Below are 25042 nucleotides of genomic sequence, written 5' to 3' on the forward strand. Positions count from 1 at the left end.
ACACAACATGTGGCAATTATTGTTGTATTAATAAGGTAAACATGGCAAAAACGACAATATACATGAAAACTGTTTTCATCCAATACCTTTAAATATGCACATACACTGTAATAATAAACTATAACACTATCTGTCGGTATCTCTGCCACCTTGCTTCTTAGGAAAGTAATTCGAATGTAGCGTACTTGGAAATGTACATATTTTTCATTGTGCTCTATATTATGATTTTTTGTATTATTTTATACATTATGTTTGTATATATTGTTTGTGTTGTTTTCATCCAGGACGGCAGTTAAAATGAAGAGGCAACTCTGTTTGAACTTAACAGAAAATAAGATTGAAAAAAAAATGATACTACTACTAATAATAATGAAATTAATAATAATGATAATATTACTAGTACTTATTAATGATCATCATACTCTTGTTTATACACTGTATAGCGCTACATACATCTACGATGGCTCTAAGTGCTTTACATAAAATTATTACCCCTTTCATGGGATGGGGAACAAAATAAACAGCCCTCATAACATTAAATTACACAAGGCAGGCTTGCCTATATATCATTCCTTGTACATTGGACCGTGTATTAAAAGCACATTTACTTAATAGCGGTGCCATTTGTTTCGTATGTACCAGAACTGTATGCAGAGATCATTTACTCTCCGCAAGGCCTTTGTCCTGCAGCCGCAATATCTAGTTCAACCAGCAAAGAGATAGTACCCATGTTTTAAGGGTGGGGGTTGATGAAAGTAGATGTTTGCTTTTGTCATCTACTCACTTTTTGATCAAATTTAAGGGTTTTTTTTGCTAAAATGTTCTCAATAATTACTACAATCATTTTAGGGTCAGGTAGTGCTGTGATCTGTCAGTTGAAGATAGTTTAGGCACGAACGAAAATATCATATATGCGTTCTATTAAAATCAACGTATTAAAAAAAAAAAAAAAATCGTGTAAATGTTTACAATGTAAAGTCGCCTAGGACCAGGGGCGGATCCACGTAGCGATTATTCCGACCCGCCCCCCCCCCCTAGCCCCCCAAAACGATAAAAAAAATAGGATAATAACGTAAAGTTAACCTTTATAAAACAAAAAACAAAAGCCCCCACCCCCCCCCCCCCCCGCTTATTCGCCGGCCGGCTGAGTCGGCACTAAATTGTGTATTAAGATTTGGCTACCCCCCCCCCCTTGACGCCGTCTGGATCCTCTGCAGGCGCGGATCCACGGGGGGGGGGGGGGTGCTGACGGGCCAACAAAAAAAGAATTTTAAAAAAAATTCTCACGAATTAGGTGAGAAAAAAAACAAAAATAGTGGTCTCACCCCCCCCCCCCCGCTTATTCACCGGCTGATTGAGTCGGCGCAAAATATTTCCTGAAAAATTGGACCAAAAAAAAAGTGCCTCCTACCCCCCCCCCCCCCCCCCCGCTTTTTCACCGGTGGCTGAGTCGCAACCAATATTTTCTCACGGATTGGGCCCCCCCCCCCCTCTTCCCGCTGGCTGGATCCGCCACTGCCTAGGACCTACGTGTATAATCTACATGGAGCTGTGCTATCTAAAGATTTGATTTGATTTTATTTATTTATTTCTGTTTGATTTTCTTTTTCTTTTGCATTTTTACAAATATATAACAAACAAATATTGCAAATTTACACGTGACAAAAGAATATATGTAGAATAAAGTAAGGCTGGGTGTAACTAATTGAGAACATCAAACAGGAGGGTTGACAAAATAAGCAAAGCTTGATAGTATGACTACCCTCAAAGGATACATAATAATACAAATATGGAGGAACAAAATATTGGTAAAAGGGGGAAAAGACAGAAAAAAGAAGAGGAAAGAAAGAGGGGATGGACATCAATATTCACAGACTTATGTGGTAGTTGGATTTCAAATTGATATATAAAGATTTTAAATAAGAAAAGAAATGCAAATTTGAATACTGAGTGGCCATGTAATACATAACATGTATTCCATTCTATTCAATGTCTCAACCTTTGCAACATTACCACACAAAAAAGGGGAAGGACAGTAATGGGGAAGGACAGTAATGGGGAATTTCGATTTAAGGCACGCAACCATTATTCTCTCATTTCCTTTCGCATGATTATTTTCATTCTTGTACATTATGTGCAGTAACTGAAATACCCCCGTGAAAGTGGACTTTGGGTTCGGCGTCGAAATTTGACGGTTTTCACGAAGGAATGGGGTAAAAGGCAGCACAAAAGGGTTAATTCCCGTGATAATTCTCTTGCTTATGATGTCAATTGGTCGACTTCAGAAATCCTATCCTAGTATTTCTGGTTATCCGGGGGGTGTAACTCCTATTCGATGATTGAAGAGAATTTAGGGGGATATGAAAATAATTATAGTAAAATGGGTTTCAGTCTAGCTGTTCACCCCGAGTTGCTTTTGAGGTCAATTATTATACTTCAAGTCACCTAATTGTAATACCTTGTAACCTAAGGTTGTTACTTCTATTTGATTTTTCAAGAATTTTATTTCAGGGGGTGTTGTACTAGTGGCCTGAGCAAAGAGGCATGTATAGAGAACGAAAAAAGGTTACAAGATCAAGTATGCTAATGGTTAAAAAGTTAACATTAACCCCACAGTAAAATGAAAATAACAGAAAAGTGGGTTCTATGCACTCTTCACCACGTTTGCTTTGGTGATCGAGAAGTCCAATTCAATATATATATATTTTTTTTATACTAATAAACATATTTGTCATTGTTCAACCAGGCTTGCTTGTGAGGTCAAGTAGTCGGCTTCAGGTCACCTTTGGGTAGCATTGGTGACTCAGGGTGTAGCTTCAATTAGATGCATTTTGTTAATAGAGTGTGTGTGTGGGTGGGGGTAATTGTTGTGCAAGTTCATAGGACCAGCCAAAAATGTATATTATCCTTCAAATTTAATGGACATAATAGAGTTTATCTGGGTTGCTTTTGAGGTCAACTGCATGGTAGACTTCGAGACATGTTCGTGAAGTACCTGGTATGGTATGGTATGGTATATTTTGTATTTATTCACGGCTACAAACAAATACACTATTGTGCCCGCATTCAGCAAAAGCTGTTTTTCAGCGAGGCCGTGATTACATAAAAATCGAATAGAATATAAAGCAATGAAAATATAATTTACAAACAAATGGTAACTCGGATGTGTTACGTATTGATCTTTTTCTAATTTTCAAGGATTGTCCGGGAAACTGAAGGCAGGGTTGCATACAATAAACACACAAACAATACAAATATAAAGTAACCCGACTATTAAAGTCAACTTTCATGTGGGTATTTTCATCGCTGCATACATATCATATATAATCCGATTGGAAGTGAGAGAATCATGGTTATCTAGCTTAAATCAAAGTTCTCCTTTACTGTCTTATTATTTTGAAAGGAACATGACTGACAATCTTTAAATATTCTCGACCGATGTTAATGTCAACGGATCTCTTTTCAAGAGTAATTATAACAAATTTTAGAATTTAAGCGCCTAATCTATAACTGTGAGTAAGAACTAAATATCTTAACACTGCTATTGGTTACCAAAGCACTTGTTAAACCTGAGAGTCTTTCTTATTAGAAAGGAAAATTTCAAATCAACTTCTTTTTGCATGGAAGAATAAATATTCCTGAAAGATTTAAGTAAAAAAAAAATGATTATTGATCACAAGAAAAGTTTAGTCAGGAAATGGATAACTTTCAATTACAATAATAATTTCCGCCATACCGCGGTACGAAAAATTCTAGATTCATAGATAGGTAAATTCAAAGAAATTTAATATATCACTGTCGCCACCCATATGACCATGACACCATTTCCTCTAGAATGACATTTCAACATGTATTTCCAAAAGCTGAAAGTACCTTTCAATCGTGAAAGCCATCTCTCAATTTACATGATTAGAGCTTTGAAATGACAGGAGATTCGTAGATATATAAACTGATATTGACGTTTCTATTTGCACTCGGAAACATTCATGATGAAATTAGACAAGGTGTAATAAGGACAATGCAAACTTTATGTTCAATTCCGCTTATTAGAAATTATAACAAATTTTAGAATTGAAGTGTTTAAAGATAAAGTTGAGTTCTGGTCATGCGATTGCATGGTGAACGAAACGTTGTGGAATCGATCAGAAAAGGTTGATCATCTAGCATACGTAATGGAGTGTACTGCTAGGTTCTGGAATCATCAACATGATAAGAAATTTGGCCAAGTCTTGGTAAAGTTACAAGCACTGTACACAAAAAGATGTATATGGGACAACACGTACATGAGTCATAAATATCCGTCCCAATTTGTTTGATACTTTATGACATATTTACAATATTAATGCATTTGAGAGCCATGCTTTTCAGATAACTTTTTGTATCTGACGTTCTTACACACTTGCATAAATTAATACAATGATAACGCTCACAAATTATTTTTCACCTCTTCCCAGAACTCAATCTTCTCTTTAACCTAAACTTAGAGGAAGAACTAAATATCTAAATACAGCTATTGATCATTAACCGCAGCATTTATTAAATCTGAAATTATTTCCTTATTGGAAAGAAAACCAGGTTACAGTGCAAACCCAGACACATAGCATACCCATTTGTAAAACGCTTTCAATATAGTACAAAATTGCATATTTTTTCCCTAAGTGTTATGCACTAAATCCTTCATACAAGACCAGGGTTCTCGCAATCAGAAGAGTGAGACACGGTGCTGGATTATTTTTTACCAGCTTAGTCGTAAACTGCATGATTGAAAACCTCTTTTGTTGGGGGGGGGGGTGGTAGAACTACAGTTAATTTAATGGCGGCCAATATGAATATAATGAAAGCCGGCTCTGTGATAAGGATGATTGCATTCATTCATACCGTACCTTACTAGTTCACCGCACACATTGGGCAAAATATAATCCCTGAATTTTCGTTTTATATAAGTCCAGTGGCAGCGTTGAAGGCATGTGAGTCAAGCATTTTGGGTTTGGAAAGAATTTGACATTTACTAATCTACGGGAAAATTTTTAATATTACAAATACGAATCAGCAGAATTGTTCACATTTTATGAAATTTCTATCTATCTAGTATCTTCTCTCGGTTCGGTGGTTGATTGCAACATCTCCCCATTTCACCCTATCTTCTGCCATTCTGGTGCACTCTTTCAGTTTTAGTCCACTCCAGTTTTTGACATTCTCTTCCCAGTTGATTCTGGGTCTCCCTCTCGGTCTACTTCCTTACACTCTTCCCTCCAACACATCCTTCAAGAGGCTTTGGTGCCTTTTAACATGACCAACGTATTTGACTTTTCTCTCCTTAAATAATCCTCGCCTATCAGTGCAATTTGTGGCCCTGCCTTGTGCAATATCTCTTTGTTGGTTTTCATTCGTTTCCCAGAGATTTTCATCATTCTTCTGTAAATCAACATTTCAAAAGGTGTTATTCGATTTTCCATGGCCTTGCTTATTGTCCATGTTTCAGCTCCATACAATAGGACAGACCATACATAACAGTTTACTAGCCTTAACATAAGCGCAAATTTCACATTTCTATCTATGAATAAGTCTTTCATTGCCAGAAATGTATTCCGAGCTATTTCCATTCTTCTTTTTATTTCTGCTTCGAATCTGGCATCATCTGTGATATTTTTTCCTCAGTAAATATAATTACTGACCTGCTCAATGATATGTCCATCTAGTTTCAAACAGATTCTCGGCTTATTCTCTGTTCTAATAAAAATCATAGACCTAGTTTTCTTGACATTCATGCATAGACCAAACTCTTCACTTTTAACTTTTACAATATCCATTCCAGGTTGTATGAAATTAAGATTTAGATGAAGTAGCCGCTTTGTGTTTGATCAATCAAACCTTAAACTAAATAACTTCATCATCCTCTTTCGGATTTTTTTTATCAGTTTCAAATTTACTTCTGCATTAATCAGAGCTATTTTGATGCTAGCAAAGGTGTGGAGCTGGTTGTACACGTTGCATAGCTATTCACGATTGTAAAGTTTATTCAAAATTGTCTGACAAATCTGATTCTAAGTGCTATTTCCCCTATTTTGGGGGTGCTGAAAATGGGCCCTCCTGTTGCCATTTTTCTAAATGATGTATTTGCCCGTCGTCATGGTAATACATTTATATCTCTAGAAAAGCATATATTTCTAATCAAACAATAAGGAAATATCATGTGAATCATACGAATATTTCTAGAATCGTATAGGTAGATAATTTAAAAGAAATTTAATATACCAGTGTCGTCACCTATATATCCATGACCTCTGGAATGAGACTTTAACAAGTATTTTCGAAAGCTGAAAGTACCTATCAATCGTACAAGCCATTTCCTAATTTGCATGACAAGTGGACTCACTAGAGCTTTGAAATGACAGAAAATTCGTAAACATATCAACTAATGTTGTAGTTTCTATTTGCATCTGAAACTATTCATGATTTAAATAGACATGATCTATCCAGGACAATGACATACGCCATTACGGTGGTTTATTTATAGAGGTTGCGTTATTTGAGTTCTTTTAGAGTGTTGATTTTCTCAATGGCATTTATTATTGCGTGTTTCTTTTAATATATTTTTTTTTATGGGGGGGGGGGGGGTGGTCTTCCTTTTTTTCTACACATTTGTCCAAATGATGTATATGGTAACATGGAGGCTATAGCCTACCACCATTTCTCCCGCTGTGTTGCCGATAGACTGATCATGTGTACCGCATGAATTTAAAATCTAGGTGGAATTTCCTCAATTATTATATTTAACAGAAAAATATTGTTTAACAAATCCCATGAGCTCTATTTCATTCCTTCCGGGGAAGAAAATCCAAAAGTGAACTCATTAGAATTTGGGAGCCTGTGGCTTTCACAAAAATACAAAAATGAAAGTGAAACTTTATCACCTGAAATTTTGCCTTTTCACATATACAAATGGAAAAATATCAAACGTACTGAAAGAAAACAGGGAATGTTTTACACAAGACTATGAGTCGATGTGAAAGGTATAGACCAGTTTTGGTAAAATTGCGGTTCAAGGGTTTTCTTTCTTTCATAACACACATTACAAATATGACATGAATATAACAAGTTGACAAAATATGGCGTTACAATAGAAAAATGAGGTGACCTTGGTTGAAAGCAAGGCTTGTGGAATTAAGGTCCCTTATGAGTATGTCTTAAATGAACAAAAAAGTCAGATAAGAATAATGCATACATTTAAATTCTTACAAACTAAACTAACTAAACAACTGAGACAATATAAACATAAATAGGTTATTGATTTGATTCCCACAAAAAACGACATTTTTGCCCACATGTATTTTACCTGCATGCTATTGAGGACGTGTCTGGTGTGTAAGTAAAACCTCTAATCACCATGGATCTGGTGTCAAAAGATGGATAACAAAAAATACCTACAGGTTAATATCAATTTCATTCAGATATCTAGGGTGTGAAATATAATAAGGTGGTTTTTGTAAATATCTTTTCCCTCTAATTTAGGCCAGTATCTCGGTATATTATCAATATTAACTTGACAAAAGTGATAGGACATTTTAGTAGTGCTTAAAGTTCAAAGAATTCGGAGTGCTGATTGCAATCGATAAGTAATTCTTCTGTACCCTTTGATGTTTCAGGAAATGTGGGCATCCAGCTGCTTGTCGTAATCTTGCCCATATTTTGAATTTCCTAAATTTCAAAAAATTCAAGAAATTCCTGGGGATCCGCCCCCAAGACTCCCTGCAAAGGCTCTCCCACTGCACCCTATCCGTAAACTGAAGATAGAAGCGGTTCCCAATACAACCTTTTGTTGTATACAATTGGAGAGATGATGAGTTTTATATAGTTAAAGCTTCTACCAAAGACTCCCGTGGACCTTTTATTATTTACACAATTTCTTGCTGTCTACTGCTTCGAAATCACTGGAGCGATATAAGGTAACTATCCTATCCCTATTCAGTGAAGGATAATCCTTTTTTTGCAGACGGATTCTTCTACCATCCTTGACCAGAAGTCAAGAAGTGCGTTTCAAACTAGATCATGTGGGCATCATCCCATTGAATGTTGTATCCGGTACGTTCTACTACTGAATTAAATGGAATGCCTATTATAAGGCCCTTTTTTAGCACACACTAGGGGCAATACATTTTAAATTTAAAGGGATGGATTAGAGTTTTTATCGCCCACGACGGCTATCTAGAATGTTCTGAATTGCCAAACCCGAGAGCTTCCAGGGGCTCCGACTCCTGGATCCCTGGCTGGGGGCACTGACCCTGCAACCCACCAGGGCCCTAAGGCGGCCCCGTGGACCCCATTAGTAAAGCTGTTGTATAAAATTGTCCTTCGGAGAGAGTGTTGGTTTCCATAGCTCAACACGGTCATCTTAAAGGTACTGAACTGCTAAAACTCGAGATCGTCTTGGGGTTCTGCTCCGGAACCTCCGACAGGGACTCGGATCCATTAAGAAAGCAAAATAAGCCCCAATAAATAATTAATATATAAATATAATGCTCTGTATCTGTGCTCTACGTCTTGACCCGATCCAGTAGGGCTAGCGTTTACGCGCACACGTTGCCTTCGACCCCCCCCCCCCCGCCCCTTTGAGAAATCCTAAAACCGCCGCTGAGAAATACCCCATTCCTCTTAATGAAGTATAAATTGTTATTCGCAAACTTTTGTTTACAGTTATTTCCTCCTAGAAATCCAAGGCTTATCATAATTTTATGCTGGAAAAAGTCACAGATTTTAAATGATACTCTGGCAAAAAGTATACACCAAATCGTATTAACTGAGTTTGGAAATTCGATTTTTGTCTCCAGCTTCTCAAGGGGGGGGGGGGGGCGGCACACCCCCCTCAGTCCCCCTTGTCCGCGAATTGCCCCCCCCCCCTTTGCCGCCGACCGGATCCGCCTCTGACTACTACTAAATACTGCTATTAATAATACCACTATCATTACTACTAAGACCATTGTATGTTATTACTTCTGTTACTAACACTCTGCTATACTGTCAATTCACCCGATCTAAATTGAGTTTCATAACTGCTGTGTCTTTTTGCTAATGTGTAGGCCTACTCAATTGATGGTTTAATGTGTATATCAGGTATATCAATCCACACCTAGCTGTAAGTTCATTCTGGTTTACTATTCTATGGGTTCAAGATGCCCTGCAAGCTCAATATATCGTCAAATTTAAAAGCAAAGGGGTGAGGACGAACATCTGTGAGAAAATGTATGGCATTTAGTATTACTAACCTTCTTGACAGGGTGATCAAACAAGTCATAAAGACCAAGAGGCTCATCAACGAGCGGTTATCTCCAATACGGCCAATTTATTCGCTGACGTTGGTCAAAGAATATTTGTTATTTTCGCAACCCCTTGGTTTGTCTTATAACAGATTACCTTATCAGGAAATATAACGATATGGTAATAAGGAAAAGTGTGTTATTTAGTCATGTCTAAATTTAGATTTTCTTTGCTAATCACATTAGTTTAGATGATGCAAGTTTAAGTGATGTATGACTGATGGGTATTTTTAGAGAGTAGGAGAAAGACATTCTTTTAATCTATCAACCAGCATTGCTCTAAATTGTAATATTTATTGTTTTTAGTATTCATCACTATAATCAGTAGTATCGTCATCTTTAGCATTATTTGTGTGATAATCAATATTACCATTATCATTATTATCATTGTTGTTAATGTAGCTATTGTGGTTATTATTAATGCATTTATTCCTACAATTAAGAAAGTTGTTATTGTTAGTATTATGAATGAAGTATTTGAAATATAAGTGTATCGCTTTTATATATCGAAATGGAAAACCTTTCATTCAAAGATCTTAAATGCGCTTACATGTTCCGAATGAAATATACCAATATTTCGACTGTACAAAATCTATTAAATTAAATTACCAAATTGGCAACACAATTTATTGGGTGGGCGTTCAGTCGTAAAATATGGCAAGCACATGGAGATGCACAATAAAAATTGATCAAAGTTCAAGAATGAAATTATTTGTAAATTGAAAGACCATAACTACAAGCTCTGTCTGCAGCAGTTAAACATATCAGTGGAAATACAGTTTTTGGAATATTTAGAATATAAAAGAATATTGAAGTTGCAGGTTACCTGATCTGGGGGATAGGTTACCAGACTCTCAGAAAAACAGTCGATGGTTCAACTCCCAGCTGCATGATTAATGTTCTATTTTTTTTTAAATTCATCACTCTCAACCCAGGAGTGCGAAATTGGGACCTCGTGAGAAGAATTGAATTTCATGAAAGTTTTGGGCACCTCCGGCATAGAGCTCTTCAGTAAAACCTAGATTACTGTTCATACTATTCTCATTATTTATCATAACCATAAATCACAATCATTATTGGGATGAGGTTATTTGTATAGCCAGTACACACACGAGAGAGAGAGAGAGAGAGAGAGAGGGGGGGGAACTGGTGCTTGTATACTTACACAAATTCATAATGAAATGTTTGAAAGAATCGAAAATTTCCAATTAAAATGATATATTTGTTAGAAGCTTCTGAAAGTTAATCATGATGATGTCAATGACCAGGCCATTGTTGCCTTATTATACATGATTAATAGCTTTCTTTTGGTCGGCATATTTTGATTCATGATGGTTCTTTTTAAATCAACACAAGTTGATGATGCTGATCACGACATTTTTAACAAAAAATATCTTGTGGGAAATAGTATAAAATTAATTGTACAATCGTCACTTGCAAAGTCAATCATATTCTCTGTGTATATATGCGTATGTGTGCGCGGGTGAGGGTGTATGTTTGGCAGAGAGAGAGAGGGGGGGGGGGGAGTGCTAGTGGGTGGGTGCGTCGGTGTAATTTTTAATACCATGACTCATTGTCGTGATATTATGCTGACGTCGTATTTTCTTGTGCTTTCGAATAAAAAAAAAAATAAAAAAAAAATCTTACCTAAAAATTAAGAGTTACGTTAAGAGGCAATTGTCATAGGCGTAGCCAGGGGGGCATAGGGATGCTTATGCTGGACCTATTATTAGTAGTAGTAGTAGCAGTATTATTGTTATGATTATTTAATAAATTGTCTCTCGGAAATCTTATTATTATTATCGTTATTCAATAAATTGTCCCTCGGAAATTTCGCATTTGTATATCATAAATGTCACACTGACATCAAATTATGAGCAATGGTGAGAAATGTGATAAATACGTGACGTAAACGATCCTAACCCATTTAATTTTTTTCTGTAACTCCAGCCGCTAAATTGATTTACTCGTTTTCAATTTGTGCAATATTTCGTTTCTCCGTTGAATACTCATATCACATTACAGTTTTTCTAAGAAATATGATTTTCGTGCCGAAATACATGGACCTCCCAGTGCTTGCAATATTTTGCCAACCCACCCCACCCCCTCCCTCCTGACGCTAAGGTCCAAATTCGCCGCTGACAGCGAATCAAGGTATATTACTGATCATCTACCTTAAGGCCCTATCTCACTGAAATCCTCAATCCTTTGCCACTATTTGTGAACGTTCGAGACCTTCTGCTAACTCCTGGTACTCAATGGGTCGATTTTAATAAATAAACCTATGGTAACGTGGTCGCTAGCATTGGCGAAACAATGATAACTGGCGATATAGAGCGACACCGTCTTACAAACGATTGCAAAGGCTTTACTGTTTTGCAAACGCTTACAACTATTTTGCAAACGCCTGCAACTTTTTGCGGAAAATCTTTGAATATGTTCGACATTTCTTTGCGACAAGAAAAACTGTTTTCGACAATGAAAACTAATTGCGAACTTTCTTGCAACCTTTTGCAACCTTTTACGAACCCTGGCGAAACCCCACATTCGTTACGTTCGCAAACATTCGCCGCTCAGTGAGATAGGGCCTTATTACGTTGTAAATTCGTACCAAACAAGGTTCTAACACGTTACAAAGCGATAATCGCTACCCGAACAATGGTCATGATGATATAATCAAAATTCTAAAGAGAGCTCCGCACCCTGGCTTCCTACAACTGTGAAGATAATAATGACTTATGATTTGTGTTAAAGGTAAAGACCGGTAGTGGTAAAATTGCGGTTCAAGGGTATTGGGTACAAAATATCCATTCAATATTGTTTAAATATTGCCTTCAGAGGTTTAGATGGTAATGCTTCAACCTAAATTCGCAAAAAAAGCTGAAATATTTGCCCAAATGTTCAATAATAATAATAATATTTAGTTTTTATATAGCGCTTAATACAAATGTCTCTAAGCGCTTTACAAATATACTATTACGTTGAAGTGCATTTGCGATATCTATCCAGGATCGGATCGATATGATAATTTACCAAATATATCGATTAGTAGGCGGTTTCCCGGCAAAAATTGTATCATCACGTATTAGTCCAAACATATTCTTTCATATTATTGGTAATAAGAGCATCCATTTCATTTTTGAGAGGGGGGCGTTTCAAAAAAAAATGGTCTATACCTTTAACGTTCAATGTTGGGAATGTAAGATTTCTTCTGTTCTGAGGGGGGGGGGGGTTAACACTTTACACATTCAATCGTTTAGATACCACTCAGTCTCTTGTTTTCTTTAGACGAGATGACTATGCAAGACATGATATACGTCTATTCAATAATTATACGAATAGGGCCATTTATATAGCACAGCTAATATATGAATATACGCTACTGCGCTTAATAACATTGTGCCACATTGTATGTACCTTGGCACCATGAACTTGTATGATCTAATGCAAGTTAACATTTGATATTTTTTAATCTTAAGTATGTTGAATATTAATTTAAATTATTTGTATGCGCCTTGAGCAGCTCTAGAGATGGATATGTTGCGCTTTATAAATATTGTTATTATTATTATTATTATTATTATTATTATCATAGTATATTACACTGGCCGTATCTGAGCCACCATAATAAAGGCGCTAAAGCATTGACGAAAGTACTTCCTACTGGGTAATCATTTACTTCACTTGGGTGGAGAGTGGAACATTTTATATTAAACTTATCCACTAGATCACGTCACCTGTTTTTGGTCAAAGCAAAATCATAGATGTAATATAATAGGTTACTATTTACAAAATAAAATCAAAGAAGCCCATTCTTTGTAATAATGTAAAAAACAAATATTCTGCTGATTTACACCGTCCTTATAAAAAGATATTACGAAACGGCGTTCTTTTCTTATTATTCGCGAATGGTATATCTATTTTTTAAATTTGATACTAGGGAGTCAAGGTAATGTTTGTTTTCTCAGCAAGTCTGATGTACAACCTAAAATACTTTGTGTTATGTTCAGGGGATAAGCGCTGACAATATGTCGATACATCTGTTAACACATAATCACATTTTCATGATAGAAACTGAAATAGGATTTATGTGTACATTTAATATGATAATCATCACTATTTATGCAACATCAATACCTGCCTTGGGCTTGCGTGACAAACCAACAACCAAAGAATACCCCCACAGCTTGCATATTCGCATGATAACGTACAACAGGTTAATCTAGTAAATCATTACTATTATAGCACTTTGGGGGTCTTTTGGGGGACTCACCGATTACAATTACAATAAAATTTGTGGACTGGTCTTTTGACTTGCCGCAGCCAAAGCGTTACAACGAATATTCGAGCATATGGTCCAGTTACAACTGTAAGATTGATTACGACCTCCAACGAACAGATAGAAGTAACATCCGTTTGGCGCAGCTACAGAGGAGCATATCCCCCCCCCCCACCCCGAATGGCAAAATACAATAGATAAGGATGAAAGAGAAAAATGGGAAAAGGATGAGAAAATTGGACGACAGGGCCCTCTCCCTAACCGCTACAACTACCAAAGGCTCTGTAAATAGCATATCATTTTTCGCGTGACACTGCTTGCCCCCCCCCCCTCGTATGCCAGTGCCCCCACCCCTTCTAAATGGTTGGGCTCTCGCTGCGCCACCTTTTACACATTTACCATAGACCTACTATGTATGTCTAGTTTCCCTGCCGCTTTATACATGATCAACGACCTTTCACAGGTGTTGGTTGAGCTGTTTCCCATATCATACAGATCCAGAAAACGTAATAATAACCATTTGATGTGTAGGCCAAATGCCGCCATTTAATCTCTTAGTAAGCTGCTCGATGTCCTCTCTGTTAGTCTCTTACTCTTAGCAGTCTGCTAGTCAGTATAATCCCCTCATTCAGTCTGTTAGTAGTATCCTATGAGTCATCTAATTTACGAGTCTGTTAGTAACTATCCCAGTAGTCTGCTAAAATAAATTTCTAGAGGTCTAGAGGTAATCTGCTACATGCTATCTGATTGCCTTTTAGTAGTCCACTAAAACTCTCCTATTATTCTACTGGTCGCTTTAGGTCGTGAATGAACCACTATACCACGACACCTCCACGACAAATGTATTTACTACAAATAGCATTAATATTAATAGCAAATATTATTATAAATAGCTACAATATAGAAACGTTGTATCATCCGCTATCTGACTTGCGTGCATAGAACAAATAGGCATGTTTGCATTAAAAAGTGAAGTTTACACAAAAGTACGTTTCTTTCCAGCTTAGGTTGCCCGGGAGTCACTTGGGTAACTTTTCGAAAAGTATAATATACACAAAATAATATGCATTTTCTCTGAACTTTGTCGGAAAAAAAAACTAGTAATCCAGCACAATTTCGTCTCTTTTTACGTTGGAGATGGCAAAATAGCGAGTTTCAAATGCACTTCGGCCACTTTCGCAAATCCCATCACTCGTTCCATTGCGGTCAGACGGCTTTAGGGTGAGCGGCTAATGAATATAATAATCGTTAGCTTTCTTCTGGTATTAAACTTGTTTTTATTGTTTGTATATTTTTGTCGGAATTTACTCATTCACATAATGGAACTACATGCCAGATGAATGACCACAGAACTGTGAATATACGTAGAAGGCTTATAGAGGTTCGAAAAATGTGGCAAGCGCTCGTACGTGATCACGTGATATCCATCATCTTCGTTAGTCCTCTGTTGTGTTCGCCGCTTTTTTCTCAACGACAGGGAAGCCAGTTCACGGTTGCAGTCTGAGCATGAGCAGATATTGCAGAACAAATTGTGAAATACTCGGAGACGATATACTGGATACGTGCTCATGAAAGTTATGTAATCATTATTCATTGCACTCCATGATATACAGGACTGGAAGTAGACTTTGAAAAGCGGAAACAAAGGCTATTTCTGTAGCACCTCCATCGCTGTTGGAGGGATTATTTTAAAATGTAAAAAGTGGGACCTCTTCATGTTTTGAAGATCTGTGGATATTCAAGGTCATTGCAGTATTGTGCTAACCGTAAATTTGCTATTCTTTAAATGTGTGAGCTGAAAAGATCGAGGACTAGGCAAAATACTCGAGTGTATTTCCCAGCGCGTTCAACGGCCTCATGTCTATCTGTGCATTGTAAATTGGGATGAGCGTTCTACTTATTTGACAGTTCTGTGCCCGTGACCCCTGCACTCAGGTGTGTGTTGCGATCAACTTCTTTTATGAGACAACACACAAATATTTATAAATAAAAAAACTTCTTTTATGAGATAAATCCAAGCATACTTTTCTATATGAATGGGGTGCGATCGTACCTTTTTTCTGATGTATTGAGAATTTTGTTGGAACGTGCTGAATTCAGCCTTTGACGATAAGCATTGTCGAAATAAAAAAAAACATCATTGAATTTTCTTGAATAGAATAGATAATGATATACAAATGATATGTAATACATTATACAGTGATATACTAGTATAGTGTCATTTCGACACCACAACAAATAGCATACAGGTACATGTACATCCACATAGATATACTTATGTTCATTGTGTATCACATGTATAGATGATAAGTTAATTCAATTCCATTAAACAGGACACTTGACTTTGAACCGACCGTCATACATCTTGTATACACATTGCTGAATAATGTGATTCGTAATATCTGGAAATATACCAATTTTTGCTACAGGTTTATTCACACATATCCGTACAGCGTGCATACATCCTTTTATATGTATCATATCGTATCATTTCACTAATGGGTATGACAGTGGTTTTTCTAGGAATGGGCGGGGTGGCACAAGTTTACACATGTGCACACATTTCCCAGGTGCGGGTTTCCAGTGCAAGAAGAAATCAAAAATACATAATTATTAAAAAATTGTACTTCGGAAGGAGGGGGGGGGGGGGGGGTGAAGAAAAGGAAACACAATATTGTGGTAAAATTGGGTTCGATCGGATATGGCCTTCATGAATACATTTCATGGTAATGTTAAGAAAAAATTCCAGTTCTTGGTATCTGTAATTCTGTATTACAGAAGGTTAAAACGAGTTTTTTTTGTTTTTTTTTTAGATAAAAGGAAAGTGGGACATCAAAATTGAAGATGAAAGTAACGGCGATTTGTACCTTTCGTGATTTGACGCAGATTAGGCAACGTTTTTTAATTTCACGTCTGTTGTTAAACCTACGCTGCATGATACTGAACGATTACCCAATAGCATGATATAAATGTTTAATGTCTTGTATTGCTGCTATATGTGCGACAGATGACGAAGCGAAATTGCATTTCGTAAACACATTCCATGTTGATAGTATACAAGTAGTTTGCTAGTATTTAAGGAATTATTTGCTGTTAGTCTGCTGGTAGTAATTAATTTACCCTGCTATGTCTGCTAATAGTCTGTTAGCAGACTCATTCTGCCAGCCGTCTGCTGACAGTATACTGGTAGTTTGCTAGTGTTCAAGGAATTATTTGCTGATGGTCTGCAGGAAGTTTGTGATCATATTAAATGTCTGATAATATTATTATGCTTATTGTCTGTTGATATTTTGCTCATGTGTTTCATAACAGTCTGCTGTTTTTTTTTTCTTTGCCTCATCAGAGGATTTATTGATTATATATACATGGTTACATTCAAAGATACAATACTACAAATCAAATTTACATAATCGCAAAAACATTATTATTGTCATAACAAAGAATTGAAATTAAGTTTTGCTTTGCAAAGCAATTGAATCTTAATTAACATACAAATTATACTGATAGTTTTGATTCCCTTTCTTTTGTTTTTCTTTCTTCTTTTTTTCTTCTTTTTTTTTCTTTTTTTTTTCTTAAATAACACCCAACAGTTCTTTTGGTAAAAGCTTTCTGTTCATCTTTAAGTTTGATTTACTTTCCATTCTTTTTATAATTTCTCTATGGAGATTTTGTTTAGAAGCAACTTTTCTCTTGTCTATCCCAGTTATATTTCGTATAACAATCAATTTATAAATGGTCCAAAATGCTATTGTAAAGAATAATATACAATGACTTTCACAATCTATTTTGAGTAGGTGTTGGATATTGAGCGTCAGTGTCCTTACTTTGTATATATCTCTTAATGATGTAATTATTCTACAGAACAACAGTTCTTTGAGTCAGTTAAAAATGCCACAGATAAAGAGCTTTCCCTTCTTCATTTTAATATCCGCAGCATGTGTAGAAATTTTGAACATGTGACATCATTTGTGAACAAAATCAGCTCAGGCTTAACTGCCATTGGTGTCACTGAAACTTGGTTCACCAATGAAAATGATGCAAATTTGTTTGTTATTCCAGGTTATAACTTGTTAAGCAATAGTAGAGTAGACAGACGTGGTGGTGGTGTTGCCCTTTATGTTCCGTCTGGGCTCGATTATCGAGTATGTCACGAGCTTAATGTTATGACTGAAAATTTAGAAGCTTTATTTGTTGAAGTCTTTATTTCTGGTAAAAATAATATCGTAATTGGAGTCGTGTACAGACCTCCCAATGGTATTTTGAACATTTTTTTGGACGAAATGCAGAGAGTTTTGGAAAGCCAGTCACTTAACAGTAAATCCTTATTTTTGGTTGGAGATTATAATATAAACCTTTTACAGCACAATGTTGATGCTCATGTTGATGATTTCCTGAATTTGATGTTGTCGTTTTCTTTGTTGCCCTTGATAACAAAACCAACAAGAGTAACTGAATCTTCTGCTACTCTAATTGACAATATCTTTAGTAACTTACAACCTTTTCCCTTATCTACTATTGTTGTGTCGGACTTGTCTGACCATTTTCCTGTGTATACTGTAATTCCTTTGGGAAAAAAACTTGTAGTCACCCATAAGAACATTTATGTTAGAAGAAACACCCCATAAAATATTAATCAGTTTAGAGAGGCGTTATTGGCGACAAACTGGAGTGATGTTCTTTTGAATCAGTGTGATGAGAGTGCCTTCGATATTTTCATGAATAGGTTTTTATTGTTGTATGATGCTAATATTCCAGTAGTAAAGAGTAAAAACAACCGTAGAAGAACTCCACGTATGCCGTGGGTCACCAATGCTATGCTGAAATCAATAAATAAGAAAAATGAGCTGTTTTATAAGTATAAGAAAGCAGGGACGGTAGCTCTAAAAAGGAAATATTCCGTTTACAGAAATACTCTGACTTCTGTGCTGCGTGCAGCCAAAAAACAATACTATTTAGCACAGTTTAAAGCAACTTAATATCAATAATATCAAGGGCACGTGGAAGGTGATAAGAAATGTATTTCAAAAAGCATCTAAAGTAACAAGTATAATACAAATGAATATAGATGACCAAATGGTTGAAGATAAAAATATTATAGTGGAAAAGTTTAATGAATATTTTTGTAATATTGGTCCGAATCTGAAAAAAAATATTCCTAACAGTCAAACTGATTTTCATGACTACTTAGTAGAACCTAACATGCAAAGTTTATTTCTGGTGCCCACAAATGAAGAAGAATTGCTTGGTATTGTTAGAGCCCTCAAGAACAAGAAAAGTCCTGGGTATGATCATATTGGGAACGAACTTATTAAGCAAGTTATTGTCGGTATCCTTCAACCACTAGTTCATATTTTTAATTTGTCTATGTCAAGGGGAGTTGTACCGATAAACATGAAGATCGCAAAAGTTGTACCAATTTTTAAAAAAGGTGACTCTCAATTACTGACAAATTATCGTCCGATTTCTTTGTTAACCTGTTTTTCAAAAATTCTGGAAAAAATTATTTATGTAAGAACTATAACATTTTTAAACAAAACATGTGTCTTCAGTAATTATCAGTTTGGTTTTCGGGAGAAGCATACAACAACACATGCAATCTTACACCTTATAGATAAACTTGCTTCTGCCTTAGATAGTCGCTTACACACCATTGGTACATTTTTAGACTTTTCCAAGGCCTTTGATACTGTAGACCATGAAATTCTCTTAAGTAAATTATGTCATTATGGTGTCAGGGGAGTCGCCTTGGATTGGTTTAGAAGTTATCTAACTGATAGAAAGCAATATGTGTCCTTAAATGGAATTGACTCTAGTCCCCAAAAAGTAACATGTGGTGTTCCCCAGGGATCCATTTTGGGACCACTTTTATTCATTTTGTATATTAATGATTTTCAACGCTCATCAAGTGTATTATCATTCATATTTTTTGCTGATGACTCAAGTGTATTTTTTTTCTCATAGATGTCCACAAACATTGTTGAAAACTGTTAATGAAGAGTTTCGAAAAGTAATGAAGTGGATTAATGCTAATAAGTTATCCTTGAATCTTCAGAAAACTAATTATATACTGTTCAGTAATTCAGTTAATATTTTGCCAGGCGAAGTGGCATTCAATAATAACCCAATTGAGAGAGTAACTTCAACGAAATTTCTTGGAATATACATAGACGAGAAACTGAATTGGAAAACTCATGTGGACAAATTAAGTAAAGTGGTGTCAAAAAATACTGGTGTTATTTATAAGTTGAGATCATGTATACCTCAAGAGGTATTGTTCATTTTGTACTCTACTCTTATTTTATCATATATCAATTATGGTATGTTGGCATGGGGCAAATCATCCAAAACTCAAATCCACAGGCTTTTTGTAGTGCAGAAGCGGGTTATTAGAATAATTTGTAAAGCAAATTATCGTGCACATACAAATCTACTTTATTATGAAAACAGTATTCTAAAACTAGAAGATCTCTATTCAATGCAACTTGGAATGCTCATGTTTAGCATTCACTCTGGAGACCTCCCTCCTGCCCTTGCTCAAATCTTTAGAAGAAATAACCAAATTCACAGCTATAATACTAGACAGGCTTCTGCTCTCCATTTACCATATGCAAGGACAACCTTCACTTTGAATACACTAATGTCCACTGGCCCCAGGTTCTGGAATTCACTTGATACTACCATAACAAATGCTTCAAGTATCTCAGTTTTTAAACGTAGACTTAAGTCATATTTTCTTGACAAGTATGTCGATGACACATGAATGTGTTATCAAGCTTTATTGTTAGTGTACTGTAGCATATTTAACTCTACTCTTGATCTTTTTTTCGTTAATTCTTGACTTTGACATATAACCCCCTTTATCCCTTTTCTTTTTTCTTCTTCTTTCTCATCTGTACATACTACATATACCATATATTCCTACTTGACCTCTGCACTCAGAGAGCAATAACTCATTGATGTCTCGACTTGGTGTCGGCTTGGGTTTGTCCATATTAGATCATATTAGATGCAACGTTGGGTAGTTGTTCTCTGAGAGTATTTTGTAAATAGTTTTATATATTCCATATTTGTTGTTGTATTCATAAATAAGTTATCTTTGTCACATCATATGAGGGGGCCTTAACTTAACAAGCTGTGCTTCAACCAAGGTCTCCTCGTCTTCCTTTGTTCTACATTGTACTGTTATGATTATACTCTATTATATTTTGTCACATGTGTTTTCTGGAAGACAAATAAACTTGATACTTGATACTTGAATATTTCTTTGATATGTTTAATGAAGGGCTCGATTAGTTTGCATTCTATAAATGCGTGATTTATATCCTCTTTTATATTACATGCTGGGCATACATCGTCATTGGATATTCCCCATTTGAAAAGATGACTTCTTACTGGCAATAGGTTATACAGTAATTTCAAATTAAACTCTCGTAATTTGCTTTCTCTAATTTGAGCAAGATTACGCTTGAATACCTTAAACCAATCAATATCTACATTAAGTTTTTTTTTCCCAATAACTGCAACATGTGTTAGTTAATACAGTTCTCGAAGGAATGAGTTTATAGAAACGATTGCTACTTATATCAGTAACATGTTTTACCTTATTTGCCACCAACAGATATGGAACATTGTTTTCATTTTCTTGTCTAGTATAATCATGCATAAATTCTTCTTTTAAACTATTGACCCATACAGGAGGTATCGCTCGTTTAAGTCTTGCATAGTCAAACATTGCATTGCATTGCATTTTAAGATTTCTACTTAAAATGACGGAATTTTCTTTTGAACTAGAATATCATTAAGTGTGGTTATATTATAAGAGCAGTTCAGCAGTATATAGCTTGATGCTTCCCAATAAGTTGAACTAGTAAGAAAAAAAAAGTTTTCCACGCTCCATTACTCTCATTGAAAAATCTACCTAACCATTTTAGTCGGAAGCTGAACAATTGCCTTTGTATGTCAAGTATTTTTATACCATCTTTACTGTAGTCTTCCATAAGAGAAACCCTTTTGATTTTTTTCTGTTTTCCCACTCCAAATAAATTTGAATATAATGCCTTCTATCAACTTCAAAATTTTTTGGAGGGATGGAATCAACCATGATCAAGTGAGAAACTTGGCTAAGTGCTAGACTTTTCAGTACCGTGACTCTTCCAAAAATGGTTAAGCTTCTTTTTGTCCAGCTATCAAGAATTTTCCTCAATTTTATCAACTTCTGTTCCCAGTCCATCTTTAGAGCTTCATTATTATTAAAATATATGTAGTGACCTAAGTATCTTATAGGTTTGTGGGACCATTTCAGATCATGATTCTCTAAATTCCAACTTCTATCAGTGTCTCCTAGCCATATCATGGCTGTCTTTTCTTTATTTATTCTTGGACCTGCTACTTCGCCAAACTGATTCAGTTTATGTAAAATTCCATTTAATGAAGTTTCATCCGGAACAAAAAATAATGTGTCGTCGGCATATTGCAACAACTTTAGTTTAAGGTCATACCCGACCATTTCTATTGGTTCAATAATATTATTTTTTCTCACTTTGTTTGCCATGAGCTCGGCAGCTAAGATAAACAGCAGTGCTGACAATGGACATCCTTGTCGTATGCCTCTTTCAACATCAAAACTTTTGGAAATCCAACCATTAACCAATACCGAACTTGAAATATTTTTATATAGGGCAGAGATCCATTTGCGAAATGACTCACCAAAGTTAAACTTTTCTAGACATGAGTTAAGAAATTGTATAAAACAGTCTGTTGTTAGTCTGCTAATAATATGTCAGAAGTCTACAAGTTGTCACCGAGTTGTTTTCTGTCAGTCTTCCCATATATAGGTGTTGTGGTCTTTAGCGACAGCACTGTGGATAACAAGGTACGGGGTACGAATCCCCGTCACAACACTCTTTGGAAGTATATAGGGACGTTCTTCTCCTTTAGTCTGTCAGTAATCTGCTCGTAATAATCTCATTTACCCTGGCAGTAGTATGTATGTTGTCTACACATTTCGTATGATAGTGGTGTGTTAGTAGGCCTGTAGTCATCTCATTTAGACTGTTACTAGTCTTCTCTTTTAGCCTTGGAGTAGTTTGTATGTTAATAATAATAATAAAAACGGTGCTTATAAAGCGCTTACCACCGAAGTCTCTAAGCGCTACATTTAGTCTGATATATATATATAGTTGACTGTTAGTATAGTCACATTCATTTTATTTACAATGTTAATAGTCTGCTAGACAGTGGTAGTATAGTCTTCTTTTTTAATCTGTTACTAGTCTCCCTGTAGTCTATTATTTTCTCCTCAGTTGCCCCCTCTTTCATTCTCTTAGTACTCTGCTAGTTAGTATAAACCTCTCAGTCAGTCTGTTAGAAGTATCTTATGCTCATCTGATTTACTAGTTTGCTGGTAGTATCCCAGCAATCGGCTAATCATTTTCTAGAGGTCTGCCGGTAATAAATAATAATAATAATGGGTTCTTGTCTGGTTGTGTTCAGTAGTCCTCTAATTTATTTATTGAATTGCCTATTCATTTCTCCATGGTTACATGCCACGATCATGAGATTAACGAACGATAGTAGTAGACTTTAAAAAGGCAGTTGCAATTATAATACATTTACATTAATAATGCATTGGAGAAACACGCAGATGTTTGGCAACGTAAGCCTTTGACTTAAAACGTTGTCAAACCTTTACCATTCAATTTGACATATATTCTTCAAGTGATACAAAACAAACATACTAAACATTCTCAATACTAAATATTAATACTGAATACTAATGGCAATAGCTGAAATAACGAATTAGACTAGAGTAGCCCTTATCTGTTTAAAATACAGTTAAAGCATGCAATGCGATACCCTCATTTCCCCAGTGTATGTGTAAAATTGAAATAATTTATGTTAAGATAAGAGGAATATTTGTATGGTTGTAACAAAACGAGATGATTGCATATTGTAAATTTGAGGTATTTATGGGCCTATCCGCACGTTTGAAGGAGGGCGTGGTTAATCCGATTTTAGTTTGCTAATAATTTACCTTTCTTCACCAACAGGTTCGGCTGCCTTTCCCTATTTCTTCAGCACGGTAGCAAAACGTTGGAGAAGCTCCAAAAGGCACAACTGCACGGTATGAAAACACTGCTAGTACTGCCGATATTGAGGGCGCATAGACATTATCGCTTCTATGGCGCGAAGATAAATCTAATGGTACTCGCGTACGTAAATTGAGGATTCACATCATTATGTTCCCGACTTCCGTATTTGATCGGTTTAAGGCATTATAAATGAATATTTATATAATATTGGATGGCTTTGAGTGTGATACAAGAATATATTGCTCGAGCTATGAAAATATTGAACGGGTCGGAGACGAGTCCAATATTGTCATAACGAGAGCAATATCAATTCTTGTATCAGACGAAAACAAAACCATTATGTTCCCGACTTCCGTATTTGATCGGTTTAAGGCATTATAAATGAATATTTATATAATATTGGATGGCTTTGAGTGTGATACAAGAATATATTGCTCGAGCTATGAAAATATTGAACGGGTCGGAGGAGTCCAATATTGTCATAACGAGAGCAATATCAATTCTTGTATCAGACGAAAACAAAGCCATTATAATATTAGTATTATTATTATTTGTATCAGGCTGACTAGCGAAATTAGACCTACCTCGGTAAATATCATTTGTTGTGTGTTTGATATCGTTAGTTGAAAGCGACTGAGCAATACGAAGACAATCAGTCATCCGGGTACTGCGCTTAAGATATTGAACACATTGATTTATTGTACCACTTGGAGGCCTTATAAACATAATAATATTTGTATACTACTCCCATTCCAAAACTCGTACCCAGACAACCGCAATGATAATTATTCTGAAGAGCATCCCGTCAAATCGATTTATGTCTAATTGACTTTTCGGCGCTTTTCATATGCAGTCATGAATGTCGGTAGCCAATACATACACCATTCCCCTAAAACATTATGTACTTAGTAGACTTACGCAGTATAATGGAAGATAATTATGTTATTGTAATTTATTGTCTCACTTTTTCGAAAACCTTGCCAACATTGCCCATGCATGGATACAAAATGTTGAATGACAACATAGTTACGTCTTTGTGGGCCGGGTGTGATAAAAAGAGTGATCTTTACATGTTGCGTTGCTTGGCCACTCATCCAGGCATCATAATCGAGGCCAGAGTTTGGGAGAATTTAATGTGTGTGTAAAGGGTTTGGGGGTAAAGCGAATGTCAATATGGATAGAATGGGAGGTCATATTTGCATTTGCAAATCACATTCCCCGATGATATCTATACTCTTTTCCTTCACATCATTGGCGAACGATAAAAAATTATCTGAATTTGAATCTGATTTCCTTGTTGACTGTATCTGAAATAACTCGGGGGTTAATGATATATATCGGTGAAACCATATCTACAA

The 25042-nt window shown here is 35.8% G+C and overlaps 1 protein-coding gene across 1 annotated transcript in view; it reads right to left on the reverse strand.

The window, feature by feature from the left end:
* Positions 1–23718, reverse strand: part of LOC115924592 (sphingomyelin synthase-related protein 1-like) — a 32560-nt gene extending 8842 nt beyond the window's left edge. The window contains exon 1 of the mRNA XM_030987144.1: positions 23627–23718. The gene's annotated coding sequence lies outside the window, so the exon portion shown is untranslated. The remainder of the gene's footprint in view (positions 1–23626) is intronic.
* Between the last annotated feature and the right edge of the window lie 1324 nt (positions 23719–25042).

The sequence above is a fragment of the Strongylocentrotus purpuratus genome, unplaced genomic scaffold (genome assembly GCF_000002235.5).
Source record: "Strongylocentrotus purpuratus isolate Spur 01 unplaced genomic scaffold, Spur_5.0 spur5_scaffold_16, whole genome shotgun sequence".
Lineage (NCBI taxonomy): Eukaryota > Metazoa > Echinodermata > Echinoidea > Camarodonta > Strongylocentrotidae > Strongylocentrotus > Strongylocentrotus purpuratus.